Source organism: Talpa occidentalis, unplaced genomic scaffold (assembly GCF_014898055.3).
Source record: "Talpa occidentalis isolate TD23 unplaced genomic scaffold, MPIMG_talOcc4v2.1 talOcc4.10, whole genome shotgun sequence".
Taxonomy (NCBI): Eukaryota; Metazoa; Chordata; class Mammalia; order Eulipotyphla; family Talpidae; genus Talpa; species Talpa occidentalis.
The window spans coordinates 42,216,103-42,240,188 of NW_023600993.1; the positions used below are offsets into that span (position 1 = coordinate 42,216,103).

Genomic DNA, 24,086 nt, shown 5'->3' on the forward strand with positions numbered 1-24,086 from the left:
ATTTTTTAAAGCAGACCATGTCATAAACTTATTACAGGTGACAAAGATGGTAGGGGGTTATTGGCAGCTCTTGGGTTCACAGGGGGACACTCGTCTAGAGATTGGGCTCCTCTGGTCCTTGATAAACCAAGTTATCACTGACACACACATGCTGCTGAATATATTACTTCATTCACCAAATGGAGATTTTAAATTACTTTGTAACATGCCAAATTAGGTTAATTATCTTTTAAGAGTGTTTTGGAAAAACTCTAAATGTTCTGTAATAAGTCTGCAGGAGACCTGGTGTGAGCCAGACTTTTATTTGTATTTTAAAAAGTCATGCATTTTTTGCTGCTACTTTCATTACTGATCCTGGCCTGAGGGACACCAGCACATGTCCCTCATGGCACCTTCTTCCTGTTCCAGCCCACTGTTGTTTCTACATGCACCAAGGTCCAGCCTATTGATGTGTCTTCCCCCAAACTTTTCCACTTTAACTCATTGCATGTCCCTACAGGAGGCTGTTCTGAGCTATGACGGTCCTCAGTTCTGCCATTTAATGGTTCCCATCCACTTTTTTTTTTTATATTTTGACAAAGACATTTCAGATCGGCAGGGAGCCCATAAAGACATAATCAGGGTCTATTTCTTACAGAGTTCTAGCACAGGGCACATGCTCCAGATGAAGACTCCAAATGTTAGCACATGGCCAAATGACACCCCAGGATCCCCAAACTTGCACGCTCTAAAGGGATCCAGCCATCTGTGTGCACAAAGGCAAAGCAGACTCATTAGTGTGAAGGAACCCAGCCAAACAGCGGTAGCTCAAAGGAAAGCCACTGAGGTCCTAGAGTTTGCCACAAGTCTGAGGCACCTTCTGGCTGGTAACAAGAGGAAAAGGGTTCTGAAGCAGGTCCCAGAAAGTTGAGATGAAAGGAGATACCATATTGAGATAACAGCTGCCAATGCTGGCTTCCCCAAGTGTCTTTTTTTTTTTTTTTAAGATTTATTTATACAAGAACCGGGGTACAGGCCAGATTCGCAGGAGGGTGAGAGGATTCACCAGAGATAGAATGGGGAACAGAACAGGCAGACTGACAAAATGCACTACTGAGGGGAGCAGCGGGTGCAACAGGAGAGGTCTGCTGTGCCATGTGGGATCCTCGCTGGCCAGCCGGGATGGAACCTGCATTACAGAGACTGCGGACAGCTTCACAGTGCTGTGCTCAACAGCCTGTGCCACCAGGGGAGGCCCCCCAAGTGTCTTTTACCCACATATCTTTTCAAGTGTCTCTACATGTCTTTCCTCCACATGTATCCTTCCCAGCAGTAACGGGGCAAGTAGGGCCATAATTATAAGGATTCTCTTTCTTCCTTGAGTCCATCTGCTTTCTGTGTTCTATAGCTTCATCTGACCACTTAGCTCTGCCTGTTGTTCTAAGTAGTTTAAGGTGACTGTATATAAGTGGGGGTGGAGAACATGGTACCCCCCCCTTTTATGGAGATGCCTTTGCATCACAAGGGTATGTGTCTCATGGATGCTGGCAAAGTGCCTTCTGTCACTAGAATGAAGCTGGCATTCTGAGTTGACAGGATGTGTGAATCGTGTGACTTCTTGGCTTAAAATTCCTTCTATCTGTTTTCTGTGGGATAGACACAACACTAACATTACCTGCACAGTTCTCCAGCAGGCTCCTCTCCTGCCATTTCTCATGTTATTATATTCTGCAACTTAACCCTATTCAGATTTTCAAGCACTGAGGTATCAAACTTGGTCTTGCTTTTCAACATGTTCTATTATTTTCCTGAAATAAGTCTTCTCCCTTCCAATCCTGCTTTTCATGTTGTTTTGCTAGTTAACTCCTATTCTTTAACTCTGCTCTCATATCACATTTCTGGGAATCCCCACTCAAGGTTCAATCCCCTGTCTGTTTCTATAGTATCTCATATCATCCTCACACTCCTCAATTACTTGGCATCTATCCTTCCAACTTGTGAATGCATCAAAACAGACATTGTACCTGTCTTACAGTTAGATCCTCACCCCCTAGCACAGAACAGGTACTCTGTTATTTTGTTTTGAGAGAATAAGTTGCCTTGCTCTGGCATAGGTAAGTGTAATGTCATTACCGTGGAAAACAAGACTCTAGATTTGGTGATGTCATTAAGAATGGAAGATTAACTGCAGAAGAACCTCCACCAGAAGATTTGAGATGTGTGTGGATTGTGGAGATTCCATCATTAGGGTGGCTGAGAATATCTTGGTCCTGTGGGAGCAGCTGAGCAGGCTTCCTGGAGCAGCTAGTACTGTTCTGTCAGGACCTCAGGCCTTTGGATTTAAATAGCACCCTAGCATCAAAGATAGGGGTCCTTTGAAGTCTGAGAATTTCTGGAAACTGAATGGAAGGGAAAGCTTGTGTGAGTGGTGGAGGGTGGTTATCCCTCTCTGAGTGTCTCCCCCCACCCCTTCTTATTGCCTTTTAAATAGGAGTAGCTTTGCTGGTCAGGAATTCTGAATGTTTTGTTCTCAGAGATCATGGAGTAAGTAGAATATTTCATTTCACTTCACCCTTTGGAATTATCACCAAAAAACTTCCTTTCTAGTTACATATGAGAATTTGTTTCAGTTAGTGTGTCAAGGAACATCTCTAAGTTTATAGAATGGCCTGGGAAATAAGAATTGTTGGCACTTTCTGGATATTTCTTATGTTGTACATACAGAGTTCCACAGTTTTAGGGCTTGCATCTCATTTTAATAGTCTTGGCAGGATATTGTCCCCATTTTATCAATGAGGAAATCAAGGCCACCAAATGGTCACAATTTCCTATGGTGATAGCTTTTCTCCCTGTAGCAAGAAGACATACACAGTGGATATTGTGAAGGTTCACTTTGGAAAGTTTACTGCTTTCAAAGCTTGCTCATTAAAGCAAAGAGAACCGCAGTAAATATCAGCCCCTGCCTTGTGGAGCAGAACGGCTGTGTTGGTATCACAGTGGGCAGCAGTGTGTTGCTTAGGGCCTGTGATTAACTGATAGAAGGATGATAGGCTGGGGGTGGGTCATCACTATGGGACCAAGAGGCTGATCCTGCAGCATCCCATACTGGTGACTAGTATCAGAAAGGGGGCCATAAGTGTCTATAAGAGTCCAGACCACAGATATTGAGTTCCTGTGTAAAGAAAACAATTTCCTTTATAAGGTAGTGAGTGGACAGAACATTGGAGACAAATTTTAGAGTTATTTAACTTGTCATTTTTTATGATAAGGCAATATTTCTAACCTTTCTTGAGTTTATGGGGAAAAATGCATAAAATTACTACATTTAAAAAACAGTGGTGATTATAATGAGCTCTCAATAAATGTTAACTAATATACCAGGTACTGTGTTAAGCATTGGTTATAGACTGAACTGTGTGAGCCTGATAGTCTTACCTAATCCCTAAAATAATTGTCTTTGGAGATAGGGCTTTGGGGTGGTAGTTAAGATTAAATGAGTTCAGAAGTCCTTAACCCACTGATAGGCCTGCTAGCCTTATAAGAAGAGGAAGAAACCCCCCAAATCTGGAGGAAGGCACAGTCTGCAAGCCAGGGAGAGAAGTCTAACCAGGCACTAACCCTGCCAGAACCTTGATCTTGGATTTCTAGTCTCCAGAACTGTGAGAAAATTCATTTCTGTTGTTGAAGCCCCCAGTTTGCAGTATTATGTTATGGCAGCCCTAACAGACTGATACAGGACCCTGCAAAACTTATCCCATCTAATCCTTACAACCAACCTTTGAGGTAGATAGTATTAACCCAGTTTTATTGATGAAGTAAAATTCAGTTTCATTCTGATGTCCAGATAGGCCATGTAAGCCAGCAGTCTCAGAAGTAGAACTACACTTGGGCAGCCTCTACTCCTAAATTTTGTAAGCCATAGTTTTCATCAAAGAAATTACAGAGACATTATTTTCTTGCTTAAGTTATTATTTTCTGTTACTATGCTACTAGATGTAGTGTTTTGCCTTCCATCTATCACCATTACCCATTAAGGCAACTGGCAGATAGCAATCTTCCTCAGAACTTGTGAATAAAAGGTGTAGAGGTACTGGGAATAAAAGTTAAAGTAAGACCATTTGAATCACCAACCATTTAATTGTATTGATTTAAGATATTATTTTCTCTCTACTTGAAGATATATATCACCCAGATAGAAAATTCAAGTGCATCATGAGTAATTGGTTGAATATATTCTGGAGGAAAATCATGATTCTTGGGCAAGTCATTGTGAAGAAAAGATACAGAAAAATCTTTCATCACTGAAGTTTCTAGGCAGGATAGTAACAATTAGTATATTTCTCAAGCTAGGTGAGAGAAATTCTTCTATGTGAATATATTGTAAGAGTAATCTTGCTCACTTCACTCTAGAATTGAGCTGTGACCTTAAAAAAAGCTTTTAGTCCATGTTCTTAGCTATTTTTTGCTTCCTGGTGGCTGATGGCTGACATTAGTGGATCTAAATCTTGGGAAAGAAACCATTCCTCCAGTTACATTGTTTTAATTCTTCCATCTAAAGAAGATTAGATATTTCCCCCGAGCCTATTCTATGCTTTTTCTCCTCAGCTCTGGAAAACTTTTTTTTCCCCCAAGTGGGAATCATATGCACGCCTCTTGCTGACCTTTGAAATCCTAAAGGAAATAGATTCCAGTATTTAAGTAGATAAAATAACCACATACACTAAAAAAACAAAAACAAAAAACCCAATCTTTAATGACCAAATTCACTGGGACCTCCCTGTTTCCCAGTGCATGACCCATGTCATATGATAAGTGACCAATAAAAGTTGCTAAATAGTTGAAGATATTTTTGGTCTTGGGTAAACTGAGCTTCAGAGAACTTGATACAGAAAAACCTAAAATGAGCAAATGGAACATTTTTTAGGTGTTGACTGCTGTATTTGTTGTACTTAGGTATTTGTTTAAATGGCATTAACTTTCGGAGAGAGACTGGAGACATAAAACTTGAATGTTAGAGGTAAATTATCTAAGGCAGTATATTTACAGATTTAATAGAATAGGATCCATTTTAGAAATTCATAATCCAACCTGAGTTTTCAATAATCATTTCTTCAAGTGAGATAAACTGCTTTCCTCGTTTTAAAATTCCAATCAGATATCTCTTAATCCTTTCACTGTCTTTGAAGTGATACTTAAGCTTTAGAATGCTAGAACTGGAAGGGAGCTGAGAGGAGGTGGAATCCGAAATCCTCATTTGTACAAATGAACAAAATCTGGTTAGCTGGATTGTCTAAGGTCATTTATTAAGGTCATATATACCTATTAGTGGCAGACTCAGGACTAAAACCCAGATCCCTTGATTCCCAGTAAGTGCAGGTTTTGCTTCCAGTCTTGTAAAGGTAATTGCTTCTATCATTTGAAATCGAGATATGTCTAAATACTGCTGGGTTCAGTCTCATCCTAAGATCGATGTGTAATTGTCTTAGGTATCATCTGTTATTCTGCCAAAGATTCAACACAGTACTCAATGGAAAACTAGTTCTAATTTAAGTCAGAGCAAACGATGTTTTTTTTTTTTTTTTTTCCTATTATGGGGCATGACATGTTTCAGAAATAATGAGCTCCGCTCACTGGACTTCTTTTTGGCTTGTGTATTGTATTGTAGAATTATGCTTTCTAATATCCTCTTAGGAGCAGAGGGGTTATACTAAGAGCCATGTTAGTTATACTAAGAGCCATGTTTTATTATAAATATCATCCATACCAGTTATACATAAGCACATACCAATAGAAAGAGGAATCTGAATTACTGTGTGTGCATCTTTGACCGAATGCGGAATGGGTTATGGAGGCTTGAGATCTTAAGGTACAAGTCTCATTTTTATGTAAACCCTCTCTGGTCTGAGGCAACTTTCTCATTACAACCCTCCCTGCCTCAATCTCCTGCCTTACAGGGAGTTTATGGTCATGACTGGATATTTTTCAATGAGTTGATAACTTATTAAAGGTAGATAGTTTATTAAAGTCAAGCATTTGAGCAGCTGATTGAAATGCAGGGGCAGAAACAAATGCTCCTACACACTATCTCATCTATGGAAACAAGCAAAGCCCCACACTGCTACACAAATGCCACCCTCCCCTCCACCCAAACACTTTCCTTGTGTCTGCCTGCTGAAACACAAGCTCTTTGGAGCATGAGATGAAAGCCATGGCCTTTCTCTTCCCTCCTCCCCAGGGCATATGGATAGATACACCCTATTCTGCTCATAATTTTAGAGGGTTTAATGAGTCCATGATGGAGTCTACTGGGGGACCCCAAGTTACAGAAATCTCAGTTAGCTTGCTAACTTTAGCCTGGAATCCAGAGTTTGCAAACTTTGTGGAAACTGTCTTTGAACTCTGCTTGAACTTGAAATCATGAACACTGGTCAGTATCTCACTATAGTCCATGGGAGTGTAAATTTCTCTGAAATAAATTTATCAAACATTCTTTAACTTTTGAAATGTGTACTAGGTGTAAAATATCAGGCAACCTGGAAGTGCCTAAAATACCTTTACTCAGAAGCATACATTCTAGTTAGGAATAAAGTCAAATGAACACATAAAATAGTTGTTTGATTACAACCATGTAGGTTTCAGAAAGCAAAGCAACCTCCTTCGGTCAGAATGATAAATCTTCCCAGAGATGGCAGGAGTAACCTATAATTTAAAGCACAAATAAACTTCAGGTAGGTAGAGGCAAGATGAGGACTGGGGGAGGATATTTTGAGCAAGGGGACAAGGCATGAGCAAAACTCTTAGGAAGACTGTCAAATAATCAAGAATGAGGGAAGTGATGACTATAAGGAATAAAGTGTTTCTTATTCTAAGCCTCACCTAACATAAATGTTCAAAGCTAGTGGTGTTATTGACCAAATTCTGATGAGGAAGAGTGATTATATAACCAGTCAAGCTGACTGACCACAGTTTGGAATTAGACATACATTGATAGCATTATTTATTGAATGCTGTTTTGCATTCTCAAGTAAAATAAATCAATTTATTCTTCTCTCTGCAGTTCTTTTCAATTTAATATTATTTGCGAGATGTCAGCAGCTGTTGATGGTGAATCCTCAATTGTAGCCACTACCTAGTCATCTTAATGTTTTTTTTTTTTCCTTGAATGAGAGCAAAGTTCAATTTCTGTGTATTCAAGTATGTATACCCATGCATTGGCACATATTTGTAAGCTTAGATATGCACAAAAACAAATGCAGGAAAGGAGTGTGAAGGTTTTTTTCTAAAGTGTTGCTCCGGAAAAGAGGATTGGATGATGGTGATGGTAAGAAGGGGAACTTACCTTTTTTTCCTTAATATTTTAATGTTTCTTACGTAGTTCATTTTTGTACGTATTTGATGTCTGACCTCAGGTGTAGTTTCCACCACAAATATCCCACCACCACATCACCTATGAACCATCGTCAGAGTCCCTTGCACTCTTTCCCATGCCTTTTTTGATCCCTCTTCCTCCCCTTCTCCTGCTTTAAAAATAAGATCTATAGTTGCCTTTGGAGAAGTATATTTTTAGCTTTTCTGCCCATTTTTTGATTGGGTTGTTTACTTTTTTTTGTTGAGTTGTATAATCTCTTTGTAGATCTTTGATATAAGTCCCTTATTAGTTGTATGGAGTGCCAATATTTTCTCCTGATCTGTAGGAACTTGTCCTTATTTTACATACTTCTGTATTGCTTGAACACCTTACAATAAGCATATATTACTTTTGTAATTAAAGAAAAAGAGAAAAATGGAAATAAATTAAATTTGACATCCCTCCAAGTAATTTGACGCCTTTTCATCCCTTTGAAGGTAGGAAGAAAAACAATTGTGCCTCAAGGGAAATTTATTTTATCAGAACCTGTGCTCCTTTTTTTTTTTTTTTTTTAATCCTGTAATGAAGCATCTTTCTCTGATTTTTCATTGGCTTGTTTTGTTTAAATATGCAGATCTCTGCAAATAATCTATGGTAGCTGGAAGTGGTATTTGTTAGCCTGGCATCTCATTCACACACTGGCAGGCAGTTGATGTTGTTTTCCTTTTCTTCCTGCATACAATTTGACTTTGATGTCTCGCCTCAGGCGTAGTCCCCACAAACATCCCACCACCACATGAAAAGATGTGTTTCCTATGCTGTGCCTTTGGGTGCAGATTCACCTAAAGAACCTCGACTTTGGTATACCTACTGGAGCTCCCAACTTAACTCCTGAGTTCTAACCACGCCATTGTACTCAGAATTAAATACAAGTTCTTGTGCAATGTAAGTTAACCAGCCAAATAAAGCCTGTCAATTGGGGTATAGGCAGTATAGCACATACACATAAATAAATGAAAATTATAAAAGATTGACAAGTAATTCAAGGATTAAGATCAAATATATTTGGGCAAATGAAAGTTTTTGTGTATGATTATGCTATAATATTATGAGGCAAACGAGCAAACAAAAGTGCATGTCTAGTTTGGTGACTAGTGTGTAAAATCATACATTTAATGAAAACACACAGAAACACTTCAAGATGCTGCATCAGGAAGGCCAGGATATGGATGCACTCTCCATTGTTATTATAAAGTGGTCCAAAGAAGTAGAAAAAGAGTGTTAAGGAAAGACTAACCATAGGCTTTTTGGAGCGAGTATAGTAACTATAAGTAATAATGTAGCAGCAGCAGGGCATAGTAGTTACAAACATGGTCTCCATAGGAAAGAATCCTGGCTCGTCTACTTAAGAGTTACATGACCTTGGGCAAGTTAGTTAACCTCTCTGTGCTTGAGTTTCCTCATCTGTAAAATGAATTTACTAATAGCAACTACATCATGGGATTGTTAAGAATTTTTGAAGAGCTCATATTTATACAACATTTAGAAGGTGTGATGAAAACTGTAAATTAATAGCTATAGAAAGCATATATTGAACTTTTAATGCTTGCTAGAATCTGAACTGAGTGGGTTATATATATATTCTAGTCTATTCTTCAGCATTCTGTAAGAGGTTTTATGATTGTTCCCATTTCATAGATGAGGGCGAGAAAGCTTAGAATAACTGTGTGCTCAAGATCAGGATTTAAATAGAGGCAATTGGATTTCAGAGTTTAAACTCTCAACTGTGATCAGCTGCAGGACATGAGAAGGGAGGAGTTAAAGAAATTCTGATCCAAATGAAGCATCCAGTCCATGGTTTAAAATATTGTGGGCACAATAGATATAAGGTTTCTTTTTGGGGTGATGAGGTTCTGGAACTAAATAGTGGTGATGGTTGCACAACATTGTGAATGTACTTAATGCCACTGAATTGTTCACTTTGAAATTGTTAAAATGGTGAATTCTATGCTAGGGATATTTTATCACAATAGTAAAAAGAATCGTAGATACAGGACAAGGAGCCCCTGAGTAATGACTAGGTTAACTGTTAATCTTTGTTAACAACTGCTGCAGCCAGGGCACTCACACAAAGGCCCAACTTTTTAAGTTTGAAGTCTCTTCTTGAAACAGGTTTTCCTGTTTAAGATGACATTTGACGCAATTCTGGGTATGATGAGCTCTCCTTGTGGCAAGCACATAACAACTCTCCCTTCTACAAATTGAGAAGCATAATTGTGTTTTCTTCCCATATAATGGTCCTTGCATATTTTAAATCCTGAAGTGAGAAAACAGAATAATAATTTTACAAGACTGAAGGCAATATGAAGAGGAATGAAATTAAGGGGGAATATTAAAAAATATAAATTAAACATAATTTTAAAAAATTTTTGTTTTTAAGTCTTTTCTGAGCCAGCCCATTGTCTAATTGCTAGATAAGAAAAATTGTGGTTTTCTGAAATTCTTCATAGTTGCTTCACACCAAAGCTTTGAGAAACTTCTTTAGTGAAGAGGTGCTGAAAATTGACAATATGTTGTAGCCACATTTGTTTAATTACCAAATAAAATAAAACTGTCAACCAATTATAAATAACTAACCATGTAACTATAGGGCACTGTTATGGGCAACCTTTGCTTAACTTTGCTTTTTATTATTTATTTATTTTTAAAGATTTATTTTTTTATTTACACAAGCACTGAGTACAGTTAGAAGCATGGGAGGGTGAGAGAATTCACCAGAGCCAGAGCAGGGAGCAGAACAGGCAGACTGACAAAGAAATACACTGCTGAGGGGAGCAGCGGGCATGGCAGGAGAGGTCTGTTGCGCTATGTGGGACCCTCGCCGGTGGCCAGGGATGGAATTGGCGCTGCAGAGGCTGCGGGCATCTTTGCAGCCCAGCGCTCAATCGCTGCGCCACCAGGGGAGGCCCTGAACTTTGCCTATTAAGAGTTGTTTTGTTTGACAAATTTTAACTCAGGATACAGATGTCAGATTAAGTGATGATATTTATCTCAACAACATGAATCACAAAATTGTAAGAGAGACCTGTGTGCTCTGTTTACTTATTTTGGCCATTAAGATGAGGGTGAAGATAAGTTAGGGAATCGTTCTCATTCACAAATACCTTGAGACATTTCCTATTTTGTGATAAACCATGCAACTGCAGTGTGCAAATACAGATTCTTAAATAGTACCTAGCATGTGTGGTATTTTTGCTGACAAAGAGGCCAAAACAATGGAGACAGCTGTTGTTATAATCATAAGCCTGGTCATGGAGTCCCAGACTCTGCTAATACCCAAGGAAATTCAATCTCAGAACCTCACTATTATCCTCCAAACTGTACTTTATTCCTTGATAACTTAGCAGAGAAGAATTGAGATGGTACTTTCAGCTGCTCAGTTCTATGGTTTCAAGAAGTGTGTTTAATACCTGAGAGATATGGTATAGCTTTATGTTGAACTTGGAAATGGTGGGATGACTAGAGATGCCAGGTTGAGCAGCTACCTCTTCCAAGGGCTTTAGGGTCACACTTCTGCATGCCATAAAAATCATCAAGCTAAGGAAGAATGTCTGGATGTATGGCTTTTAAATACTTCATGTTATTTATAGTGTTTATTCTTACAACATTTTGTCAGGTCACTTTGTTATTTGTGTTTGTGTGGGGGGAAGTTATTGTGAAACTAAGTATTTAACAGTTTTTGTGAGTGATTTAAAATAAGATTCTTTAGAGATCTTTTTTATTGTTACTGTTATTTCTAGCCTTGGTAGACTTAGAAATGTAAAAGTCTCAATTTTATATAATAAAATTGATTTTTTCTTTTTTAAAAATCACTCTAGCAATGTCATTACAAAGTCAACAAAACTGTGTTTATAGATTGTGAAATAGAAAAATGAATCAGTGCAAAAAAATAAAAAGGCAAAGAAAATCTGGTTTTGTACATGTAAAGTTGTTAAATTACAGAGGGCAGTTATTTCTAGAGAATGATTATAGGGGTCCCTGGGCCTAATTCTACAATGAGTGAGTGTGTTGGCTTCCCTACGCCAGCAAGCAATTCCTGAGTCACCAGTAGCGTGTTCAAGAATTCAACTCAATTCAGACACTACCTACCCAGAGACAGTATCAATTCCCACAGGGAAAAGGCCAGACGCCCAAGACTACGCTTCACCTCCTCCCCAGGTTTGATTAATTTGCCAATTGCTCACAGAACTCAGAAAACCATTTACTAGTACCACACTACTGATAAATTATGGAGAATGTTATTCCAGGCTAGCCAGGTGAAGGAGTTACATGGGACAAGGTATGAAGAAGGGTTCAGAGTTTCTATGCCATCTCTAGGTACACCACTCTCCCCAAATCTCCACATATTCTCCTACCTGGAAGCTTCCAAATCCACTCCTCTTGGGTTTCGTGAGAAGCTTTATTACATAAGTATGATTGATTAAATCCCTGGCCTTTGGTAATTGATTTGACCATGGGTTCGTCTGCCTTCCCTGGAGGTAGGTGTGAGTGTGGGAGAAGGTTCCAAACCTTGAGACATATAGATGGTTCAATCTGTGACCATCCCCCATCTTTATTTACTCCCAAAAGTCACCTCATTTACATAAGACATCCTTTTCACTTTCTTCACTTAAGAATTTCCAAAGGTTTTGGGAGCCGCGGTGCCTGGAACTGTGAAGACCAAATATACTTGAGAAATCAATCTATTTTTTGGTCATCTAGGTGACCAAATAATATTTTTCTTATAAATCACAATATCAAAGAATGGCATTTGACATTGCCCCTCAAGTCTCCCTTTCCCGAAGCTCTCATTAATTTCCAAAATGAAGAAGACACACACACACATATATAGGGACTTATAGCAGAGTTCCAGGCCAGATATTGAGAATTGCTTTATTATGTTTTCTAGTTGTGTGAAAGGAAGAAAGGATGACAGATCATTTGTCAGTCTGGCTTGGATGATCTTGGACTCAGGTAAGTAAGTGATATTTCTTTGTATTTGTTAGTGGGGAAACCAAGAATCCAGTCCTCTCAAGACTGGATGACACACTACAAAACAGTTCAAATGAAAGAGTGGTTACCATTTACCAGCAAAACATAAATGGGGAATGTAGTTCTTATTTTGACTTACTTGGTTACACTCATTTCCAGGATGATAGTCTGCTATGAAATGATATTTTATGCTTTTGAGGATTTGAATTGTTGAATTCTGCTAAGTGTTGAAAGATGTATTACCTCTCAAAAGTTTTGACATTACCGTGATCTGAGTCTTAATTTGTTGGTCTGGAATGATTATGTTGGTCAGAGATGCCAATCTCAGAAATTTGGTGTCATATTCCCTAGTCTATCTTTAGTCATGAATTAGTGATACTAGGGTTTGTAACTTTTATTATAACAGCATCAGTCATATCAGAAGCACAATGTTACTGTTACCTTTTATTATGGATAAAAGTCTTCTACTTCAAAACAATGTTTCAGTTAGCACAGACTGCATATAGGATGGTGGCCTCTAGATATAGCCTAGTGACTATACCATTTAAGATCACGTAAGTACCCTCTCTGACACTTACACCATGATGAAATCACTTAATGACATGTGTCTCACAATGTATTCTAGTTATTAAGTGAAACATGACTGTAATGGAATGGTGTTTGCTAAAAGATGAAATGTCATCTCATCGTATGTTCTGTATTGAGAATAGACTCTCTTGTGTTCCCAAAGTATCTTGCATATATAGTGTATAATAAAATGTTCCTTATTTAGGTTAGGAAGAGCTAAGTCCTAGGACTAAATTTGGGTTATCTTTTCTTGTTTTGGAATTTTTCAGTCTGTACTTTAGGGATAAGTGGTTAGGCACTGGTGATGAAACTGTAGTTTGTTTCCAAGAAGGTGAAATGGATTTCTAAGAAATACCCTCCTATGTGCCCTTAGTCCTTGATTTGTGGTTGTGGTGCTATGGATAGTTCCCCCACTGGCCCATTGTAGTATAACTTTTTGACCTCAGATTGTGCAGCAATTATAAATTATTAAGGGTCCCAAGGATCTTTTGCTTATATATTTATTGTATTATAAATTAGAGTAAAGAAAATTTAAATTTATTCATTTAAAAGATAATAGATCTATTACATAATAACTTTTTATGAACAATAGCTATATTTTCTAAAATGAAAAGAAATTAAGAGTGGCACTGTTTTACATTTTTGTAAACTTTTTAATGTGTGACTTAATAGAAGACAGATGGTTTCTCTTATGTTATTTTGCATTCAATTTGTTGTGATTTATTTGTTTCAACTAAGATATATTTGGTTTGCAGCCTCAAACAGATGTGTGGTTATAAATGAGATAAATATTTCAATATCCTTTTTTAGGTAATTGTGGTTTTTCTTGTTTGGTATTATACCAAAACTTGACAAGTTGTAGTTTTTGAAGCTGATTGCAGGATAAATTCTGAAACCATGTAAATGAGGGCTTTATATTCAGTGATCCTTCTTGTATTTTGAATGGATCTTTTACCCATAAGAGATTTTGTAACTTCATGTACAATATATAAAAAAAGTATGCATTAAATGTTACCATCTTATCAGAAAAAATATTTTTGTGTTGGGAAACTGTTTAAATAGTCTTTCCAAAAATCTAACTTGTATTTGAAAGCTAACATTTTACCATTGGCAACAATTACTGTGAGTGTTCACCCTGAAATGACAATTTCACTACTCTAATTTTGAAAAAAAAATCTGCCCAATACCCAAGTGTTAATACTAATTTTCTTCCACCATTCTTTCCTGTAATAGTTGTGTTCCATTAAAAAGTTCTACTCTCCACTCAGACTTGTCACACAAGTGCTTCTCCTTGAGACAACCATTGTACTCTAGTGATGGCAGAAATGTTTTATGCAATTTTCCCATTCTTATTGTGCACAATTATAACAAAGATGTATACTGAAGGAACAGGATTATTTAGAGTTTAAATTTTTTAAATTCACTCATCAAGTCAAGGGCATTTAAAAATGTAAATTCTTCCTTCTGTGTGCCTGCACCTGTATATGCTTGCCTGTCTGCTTGCGCGCGCGTGTGTGTGTGTGTGTGTGTGTGTGTGTGTGTGTGTAGGGGGAAGAGAGATTGCTTTGATTTGTGCTATTTCTTTTAACGGGTTCACCATAATTATTTTTGCACCATCAGTATAAATGTCAAGGTGGTGCAAAGAGCAGTAATGTCTTAGTTATGATGATAGTTGGAATACTACTTTGTTCTAAAAAGTAATGGTTTATGAGATTTTCCACTGGTTTTGTTTTGTTATTAACTTTTTCAACTGAACTAAGTCATCAGCAGTATGTTGACTCCCATCCCAAGTGCTTTACTTGTATAAAATATTTATATCTAAGTCAATTGCTTAGCAGACATTCCCACTGAAAAATAAGTTAAGACAGAGATTCTCTGAGAAGAAAATATTAAAGAGCATTGATCCAAACCTTTAGTGACTAGCTAATATTATTGTGATCTAATCATGGTGGCTGAATGTTCCTCAAACGTCGAAACGAACAGCTCCACAATTTTCACACTGTGCTATGTGACAGATGGCAAAACCTGTTTTGATTTTCCCCAATATCTGAGGAGCAGCAAGTAGAGCCTGTGCCTCCCACTTTACTCTCACTCTTTGTCATCTCAAGTCCGCCTGACAGCACACTGATTTTTACCTCTGTGATCTGTTTCTCTGGATGACTGTGTTTTCAATAGCTACTTAGTATAAAAATAAAATGTGCAGGTTCCATCAAATAAACTAATTAAGGCTTAGAAAGTGTCAAAATCCAAAAGCCAGGAGGGACAGATTAGGCACTGAGTGTAAGAGACACATAGACCTGACAACTAATGTGTTGCCTTGGTAACAGGAAAATCAATATCCCTCAACTGGGCAGATAGTTGACAGTAATTTTTGCTGGGTCAGAGAATTGGGAAGAAAGAACCACCTTCTGCTATGCAAAGAATTGCTCTCTCCTTTTTAACCAAAAAACTTCTGAAAGATTTGTAAATATCTGTTGTAAAATTCCTACCTAGTCAATGGTGTTGGAGAGTTACCTGTTAGAGAGTTACCTGGTGTTACCGGGTAAAAGGAAAGCTACTGATGGCGCAGATGCATTCCTGCCCCCTCTCAAACCAGACTATGAAGATGTGCTTTCTTATGCCCACTGTTTTCTATAAATGAGTGCCTAACACATGACTGAAATTAGCATGTTTTCTCTCTTTTGTTTAGCAAGGAATTTCTGCATGTGATCTTCAGTACTTTCACAATGGAAATTAGTAGTTTCCTGGATGTAGTGGCACAAATGCTCTGACACTTATCAGATTTACGAAGAGATTGGATTAAACCATATTTTATACTTTGTGGAAGTCTGTCATTTAGCAGAAAGAGAGTGTTGATGTTAGCATCGGTTTTCCCAAACATGCTTCCCAGGCACTGCAGGTTTCTGTGTCGGTTAGTAGGGAATAATAACTGACCTAGCAGAACACGAGATTTCCAATCAAACCCACTGAAAGAAAAATGATGCTGCACGCAGTGCATAATGAAATGGATGATTAATTTCCAAATGGAGATCAGAAAATATTGTTAATATTTTTTAAGAGTTTATACCCCAAGTCCTCATGTTCCTCTTTTCTTTCTCCTTTTCTTCTTCTTTCTTTCTTTCTTTTTTTTTGGATGACATAAACCTAATGGAACTATTTTGAAACACTGACCAAAAGTCAATATACAACTTAGTTGAATAAAATTCCATAGTGTCTTTTCAGTAATGGTTCTTGATAGCTCTCTTATTAAGTGCCATAATGTGATTTTATAGCAAAATTAAAATATGGGTATGCAGTGTTAATACAAGGGCATTAACAGAAATGTCATCCCTAACAAATTAGGCACTGGGAAATCTGCCCTGTAGCCAAAGAACCGTGCTCATTTTTGCCTTTTGCTATAACTTATGGAAACAAACCTTATGATGTAAATGCCTGTGGGTTAGATTTCCAGTCGAGAGGCGGGCGACAGGCTTCACTGGGGAAAAGGAAAGAGGCAGAATTTTTGTTTATTTGTTTCAGACAAAGGATTTCTGGCCTGGGGCAGTCCAGCTGTAGCTGCTGTCAATATTGAGGCAATGGGCCTATTTTTCTAACTAGATCAAAAGGAGGAAATTTTGACTATGATTAACTATATCAGAGAGAAGGGGGTGAAGAGAAGGAGGGGGAGACAGGGATGAAGAAAAGGGTGATGTGAATCTTTTGGAAATTATTTGCTGGAGCTGTCACTTTCAAATTAGAACAAACTATATCTGGATCCATTTGCAAGATGGAAACCTATAGGAAAGAGAACAGTAGTGTTATTTTCTGTTGTGGAAGTGAGAGGAGTGTGGGTGGGGTCTGTGGTTTTTGAGAGGGAGAACTGCAAACCTCAGATGTGTTTGAATTCAGATCAGGTTTATGAAGAATACACTGGTTTCTTATTTGCCAATTACATCCTGTTCTATTTTTTCCCTCCCCGGCATATCAATGGTATTGTTTAAAGAAAAATACCATATTCTTATGGTATTACTATCAATAATAAACAGTTAGCTGTTCTTGTTTATTGTAGGTAACAGTTATGCTGGACGATGGGATCTCCTGTACCCTTCTTACACTCCCCTTGGGTGCTTGAGCAGGGTGAGGATTGGAACTTCACCTGGACCTGTGGCTCTTTGTATCTCTTGAAGTGGATCCATCACTTGGGCCACTCAATCTGAGCAACTTGAGTATATAGGAAAATGTCCTTTTATTTTACAACCTGCCTTTCCCCATCCATTCCCTTTAAATTCTTAAGTTGAGAAAATAAGTACAGTGATTAGGCAAAGAAAGAGAAAAATAAGCAGACCTGAGTACTGACCAGAATGACTCCTTAGGGTTTATTTATTCAAAAGTATATTTACTGAGTACCTTCTGCATATCAGCTCTGTGTCAGGACACTGGAAATAAACATACCACAGAATAGCAGGAACAGTCTCTGCCCTCAAAAGCACAACCCATTGAATCAATGGGAAGACATCTATTCTGGTTCATTTTATCATTTTGGTTAAATAGATACTGGGACATTAGCTTCAATTATTGCCCATTTCATTCTTGTAAAAGATGTTTAAGATGTTTAAGTTTCATGTGTATGCAGAAATCAATAAGGAATTATTTAGGAAAATATTAGGTTATTTATTGGAAATTTGATCTAAATTATCTGGTTTTATAGCATACAATGTATATTATACCCAGGAAGGGTATTTTAAGATTAATTACAGTAACTTAAAGCCTGCATATAATAGTAAGGCAGTTCATGGAAATCCCAAACTGAGAGTAATACCTGCTCTTCAAGTCAGGTTACCTGTTTGGGAATAGTTGTTGGGCTGAGGGGTTTGTCCTAAAGCTGCAATCTCCAATAAGGCAGCTATTACCTACATTCAGCTATTTAAATTTAAACTGGAGCTAATTAAATTTAATTCAAAATTTGCTTCCTCATTCAAACAAGCGATATTTCAAGTGCTGCCTAGCCTCATGTGGCTAATGGCAATCATATTGGATTGAGCATGAAAGGATCATTTCTGTCATTTCAGAAAGTTCTATAGTGCTGCTCTAGAACACATTCAATAAGACTTACTTGGGATGCCTGATATGCACGAGGAATTGCCCCACTGATGACATAACAGTTTCTGCTCTCAGGGCCAGTTTTTTCCTAATGTAGAAGCAGGTTTTAAATAAGGTAACCAGAGGTTGTGGTAACAGCAATGAAAGATACACAGGGTTACTGAGAGATGCAATAGTAGAGATCAGAGACTTTGAGAGGATGGTGAAGAAAGACCCTGTTAAGAGCTGACATTTGAGTTGAAATCTGATGCATATATGAAGGAGCAAGAAATAACAGTGTTTCAGGCAATGGAAACAGCCTGAGCTCTGAGGCTGGAAAAACTAGGCTTTTCTGGGTCCATCCTCAGGTACAAGGCTTTGAGGAATGTGCTGGAGAGGACTGAGACAGTCATTTCTTCAGCCCAGTCACTGACCCAGCACCTTTACCAGGAAATTTTTGTGTCTGGGCTCCCTTCCAATCCACATTATAACATCTTCTCAACTATGAACAGTAAGCCTATTCCCCTTGGCTTCATTCTGAAGCCGGAGAGAAGCTGAAAAGAACACATTTAATTTTTATTAAAGGTACTTATGTTTCTGGGACCTGACATGCTCTATGTGATTGTAGTTAACTATGAGCTAGGAGGCCTCTGTATTGCTGATGTTCGTCATTGTCTTTATCTGTGAATTTCTTACCAGTTCAGACCTCACTGAAGCCTCTCTAGAAAAGTGGGTGTTTGTTTCTCAGGTATTTCCTCTTCTCTGAGTTGAGCTTTGGGCCCCAGCTGGGCTGACCACTTCTTCCAAATTCAAGATTTTATGGCCTTTGACTCTGGAGGGGTTAATACTTCCTAGGAAAGTTTCTTCTCTGGTATAGGAAGTAGGCCCCAGGCTACATTGACACTGTCTAATGGTTTTTATTAGAACTCTGTGATCTCCAGAAGCTGGAATCCTGCTCTTTGAGAAGAGGATGTAATGTGCATTTGGATGCGTAATGAGAATCCCTGTATCTGTCTCCTTGTAGACCAACAATAAGAGCAATCCTTAGGAAATGGAGCTTAAGCAATTAAGTCTTTTTATTTTCAGTAGGACTCACCGAGAACTGGGGCTGCAACTCTTGATTCCTGAGGAAATTGTGTAGTGATGAAATTAATGATGGATTAAAACAGGTACATACAAATGTCAGTGTTGAAGACAGTGCAAACTAGAAGGTTCTTCTGAGAAAGTGTTCCTCCACTTATCAGAAGAGTTACCTAGAAATGCAACCTGAATTGAGGATGATTGCCCCTGAGCAGTCTGTGGAAATTACTCTTAGTATTATTTTTTCTTTTCAGATGCATAATGTGAATCTAACTATAAAGCATGAGAATAGAAAGACAAAGTGCAAGTAACAGATTGTAATGACTCAGATATTATATGTCTAATAGCCAAACACATCATTTGTATTTAGGTTTACACTATTGTCTCTATCAGATATAAATTTTTCAAAGGGAGAGATTAATTGAATGTATTTGAAATCGTGTTTTGTAAAACTGAAAACAAGTGTTACTTAAGGAGATGATTCTTTTCTTCTTAAAAGACCATAACAAAACTAACAATAATAAAAAAAGTTTTGTTTTTTCTCACTGACAGCACTGTGGGAAAGACAGGGTGTCGAGTTACTCTGAACAGACTCTATTGATGTTGACAAGGTGATGTCTGTTGATGGGTCTTCAGGGCAGAATCAACAATTCATACAAACTCTTCAGATGTTTCATTAATAGGATCCAGGGCATACAGATATAAAAAGAAATTACATGGTGGAAGACTTGTTTTCATAGTAGCTTTGTCAGAAAGAGGAGACAATGATGGAAGGGAAAGGTAGTCAAAACAATTTGTGTAGGTTTGGTTATATGTGAAGTAAGCCTGTGGTTCTGTGTATGTATGTGTGTGTGTGTGTGTGTGTGTGTTGGAAGGTGGATAGGTGGGGTTCTTACTGCCTGAAAATTGAAGGGTGTAGACTGTGAGGTGGCTTCTGGCAATGTATGAACTAAGACAACAAGAGAAGTGAATTCTGTGACAAGTTTTGTCTATATGATACTAGGAATATTCCCCCCCTTCAATTTGATTCTTTTTAAATTAATTGCTTTGTCTTTGTGTTTATACACAGAAATTTGTTATGATGATGCATCTAAACTTTCTAGTGATATGCTTACCACATATATTAACTTTGTGGATCTTTGAAAAGAATCCACACATGTTATGAAATTAATGTCATGAAAGAGTCTTGCAGAAGTATATTTTTTGTTCTGGGTAGAGTAGGACAGTTTTTTTTTTTCCCAGAAGTAATATAAAACTAGAACATACTAAGTAAAATTGTCTTCACTGTGAGTTAACTTTATTTTTTAGGACCAAGATGGATTTTCTGTGTTCCCTTCTCTTATGTTCTCTTTTTGTATGTACCCATGTATTTTAAGCAGGCCTGGATCACAAGAAAATCTGAAATAACCATGTGGGAGGACAATAATGTGTGGGACCTAGAAATTCTATATAATAAATTAGTGCTTCCCCTTTAACCACTTCAGACCCACCATTGACAACTTGTAGTTTTAAGTAATTCTTTTTTTAGAAATATGAAAAATAAAATTTTCTGGATGAGCAAATATGAAGTTTTAAAATGTTACCCAATCAACTTCTTATTTGACTTCCTTTATTTTCAATTTAATGGAATTTAGAATAACCTACTCATAAAATGCCAATAGCATTGACTCTATACTCTGTGCCAAAATTGTTTTACTTATTAGCCTCATGAAACAGCCTAATATTAAATTGATTTATACGGTAAGTGAATCAGATTACATATGAAGCCCAGACTTTATTTAACCTATAAGAAGGGGAAATTTGCATACAGGCATGCACAAAGATGGCACACCATGTGAAGGTGAAGCAGAGATCAGAATGATGTTTCAATAAGCCAAAGGAATGCCAGAGATTGCCAATAAGCCACCAGAAGTTAGATGAGAGATATGGAATAGATCCTTCCTCATAGCCTTCAGAAGAAACCAACCCTGCCAGTATCTTGATCTTGAACTTTTAGCCTCCAAATGTGAGATAGTGCATTTTTGTCATTTAAGTGACTCAGTTTATAGTACTTTGTAATGACAGCCCTAGGAAACTAATAGATGGCAAAAGGAAAAATAGAGCAATTGTGATCACCATGGCCACTCACCATTTTCACCTTCTAATGGCATGCTACCAGACTAGAAAGAGGTATGTTTACCAAAAAATCCAGGTGCTCCAAGTATTTGACTATTTACCAACATCCGTCATAAAGAAGCAGAGTTGCTAAAGGATCTGCAATCGCTAGGTAATTCAGTTCTTGACATTGATGGATGGAACTTGGCTTTTCTTCTCTGCCAAAGCTGCTGACTGGATAAATGTTTTATTCATGAGGCCCAGGGCAGGAAGGAATGCCAAAGGTTTAAGAATATTTTAAGAAACTCTTTGAGATGTCAGGCAAGTTATCAGGAGGCGTTAAGCAAGGAAGCTGAGATACTACATCAACCCAGCTGGACCATAAACCCCTTGCAAAGTCTAGAAGCAATGACCATGGTCATAGAAAGTTACTCCATTTCTTTGTCTTGCATTTTTGCATAGACTTGCATCTGTGATCACACTTAAAGAAGTGGGGAAACCCTATTATGGCCTGAGGGTCCCTCTATCTCACCTAGATGACTCCTTAACCCAATTTAAGAATAGCTATTGTCCTTTAAGTTCTACCTGCCCATGGATCCAGATTCAAGATCTATCCCCTGAATTGCAACTACCTGAGTCAGAAAGTAATTTAAATGACAACCTGTAACTTTAGCTTAAAGTCTCTGGAGGCCCATTAGCTACACATTCTAATTACCTGTTAACAAAATGATATTTCAAATGATTTAGCACCACATATTATTTTCTGCTGTGAGGATAGAGGATAGTTTAAGTGTGGACAAGTTTCCAATAATATGACTCTCGCCTTTCTTTATATAAAGTCTTTTATATATCAATAATAACAATAAAGAATAAAGAATACTTATACTGATACAAGCAGCCTTGTGATGGAAATTCTCAGTATAAGTAATGAAATTGCCCTTTGTCCTTTAACTCTGTTATGGCCAGAGAATTTTAATATTTATTAATAAAGTTCAAAACTACTTAGAATCATATGAAGTAATCAAGAATAAGATGTGGTCAGTTCATAGTTGTCAATTCAAACATTTTTTATTGCTAAGAAAGCATGCACCTAAGTACAAATAAATCTTCCCAAATTTTATAATCCTATTAAAACAATACCAGGTTAAAATGAAGGGTAACACTATAAAATTCATCAGTAAATGAAAAAATAAATTGTGGGTATCCACTCCCCTTTATGTTGGAAAATTTCAGTGTTAAAAACCCTAAGAACTTTTCCTTGTGTCCTGGTTAAAATAAAAAATCAAAATGCAGAAGCATATAGGGACAGCCAGTCTGAAACATGCTGTCAAGACTCATCAAAATATGCCATTATATTCTCCCCTTTCTATCTGTCAGAGTCATTGATTATTTTCAATAAAGAAAGCCCGTGACAGTTGCTAGAATTGTAAAACTCAGCATAGCAACTAGGTGATGCCTGTCATTCTCTAATAGACAAGTTAAGAAAAAATTTACTCATTGCATCAGAAGTATATTTTTGGAGGCATGGTTAAATACAGTTTCATAAAGTGTAACAATAAAAGGTAGAAAAATGAAGTGTCTATTATACCCCCAGGACTCTCTTCCTGGATTTATTTGGGTTTCCCAAGAAACTGCTTATTTTGAGTCCCTCTCTCAAAATAAAACAACAGTATGTTAAGAGCTATTTTAAAATTCAAAATGTTTAAACTTTTTCTTCTTTCTTGGGCAAGGGGTACTAGTTACCCTGGAGTTTTCAGTAATCCAAGAATGTCATGGCTCTTTCAAAGTATAATTGGCCAGTGTCATTCATGTGAGCATCAAAAAGGTTTGGGTTGTGTGGGAGCAATTGACTAGCTTGAGCATTTTATGGTCATGCATTTCTTGGTTGTCTCATATCTCAGAAGAGTAGAATTTACAATGGAGGTTTACTGAAGTTACAAAGAAAGAACATGGAAGAAGCTGTTAATGGCAGCAGTATGACCATTGTCAGCAATAGCCCATCTCCAGGAGTAACAAGGTTGTGGCCCAGATCCCAGAGACAGTGTGCAGAGGAGCAGTCCATGTTATAGTCATTGTATCCTGAGTTGTGATATTAGCCTCAAGTCTGCCCACCCAACTTCCTTTAATATCAGTCTGATTCTTCAGGCCTTCCCCATGATTCTCCATCAATTTCCCAACCTTTCAATAATCCCTATTCTATCAGCCTGAGTGTATTTTCTGTTTTGTTTTTTTCTTGCAACCAAGAAAGCTTTCTGATGAAATACTGTGATTTCATTTTTCTAGCAAAACCTCAGAGGGCTCAAAATGTGGTCAGGTTTCAGCAAAGCTGTTAACTAGAATCCACTATATGAATATAAGGTGATATTTGGTGATTTTCTCTGTCAAGTTCTGTTACCCCAACATGCTTAGTCAATAACTAGAACAAGTAAAAGGAGCTTATTCACTATAATAAAAATATTAATAGTAATAACAGAGGCAGTAGCTGCTAACATTTATTGAGATCTTATGCTGTGCCAGGAACTGTGCTAAAAACCAATGTAGACTTTTTATTGAATCATCTCAACAATCTTAAACCAAAGGTACTGTTATCACATCATTCTATTTAGATGCAATCTGAGGCACAGAGAGGTTATGTATCTTGCTTAGCAGTTCACATTTTGGAAATGTAAAACAGGTTTGAAGAAAAGTGTTACCTTATTAGTAACTTCTGATCCTAACCTGTATACATTTAATTGTTATTATTGTTATTGCTAATGAATTATGTGTAAGATGACCTTAAAAACAGGCCATAACCTTGTCAGTTTATGCACTTAAAAGGCAGACAGTGATTTGCTGCTGTTGTTCTTTTTTTTTTTTTTTTTTTAATGATAAAAATAGGAAGGAATGATCTTTGGGAGAATGGGTAGGGCCAGGGTTGAGGAAACAAAAG

The 24,086-nt window shown here is 37.4% G+C and overlaps 1 long non-coding RNA gene across 7 annotated transcripts in view; it reads left to right on the top strand.

Annotated features, from left to right (window-relative positions):
• The window catches only part of LOC119230640 (uncharacterized), a 587,338-nt gene that overhangs the window by 346,630 nt on the left and 216,622 nt on the right, over positions 1-24,086 (top strand). For all 7 annotated transcript variants that reach the window (XR_008551838.1, XR_008551837.1, XR_008551844.1 and 4 more), the window contains one exon: positions 12,276-12,340. This is a non-coding gene — a long non-coding RNA (uncharacterized LOC119230640). The remainder of the gene's footprint in view (positions 1-12,275; positions 12,341-24,086) is intronic.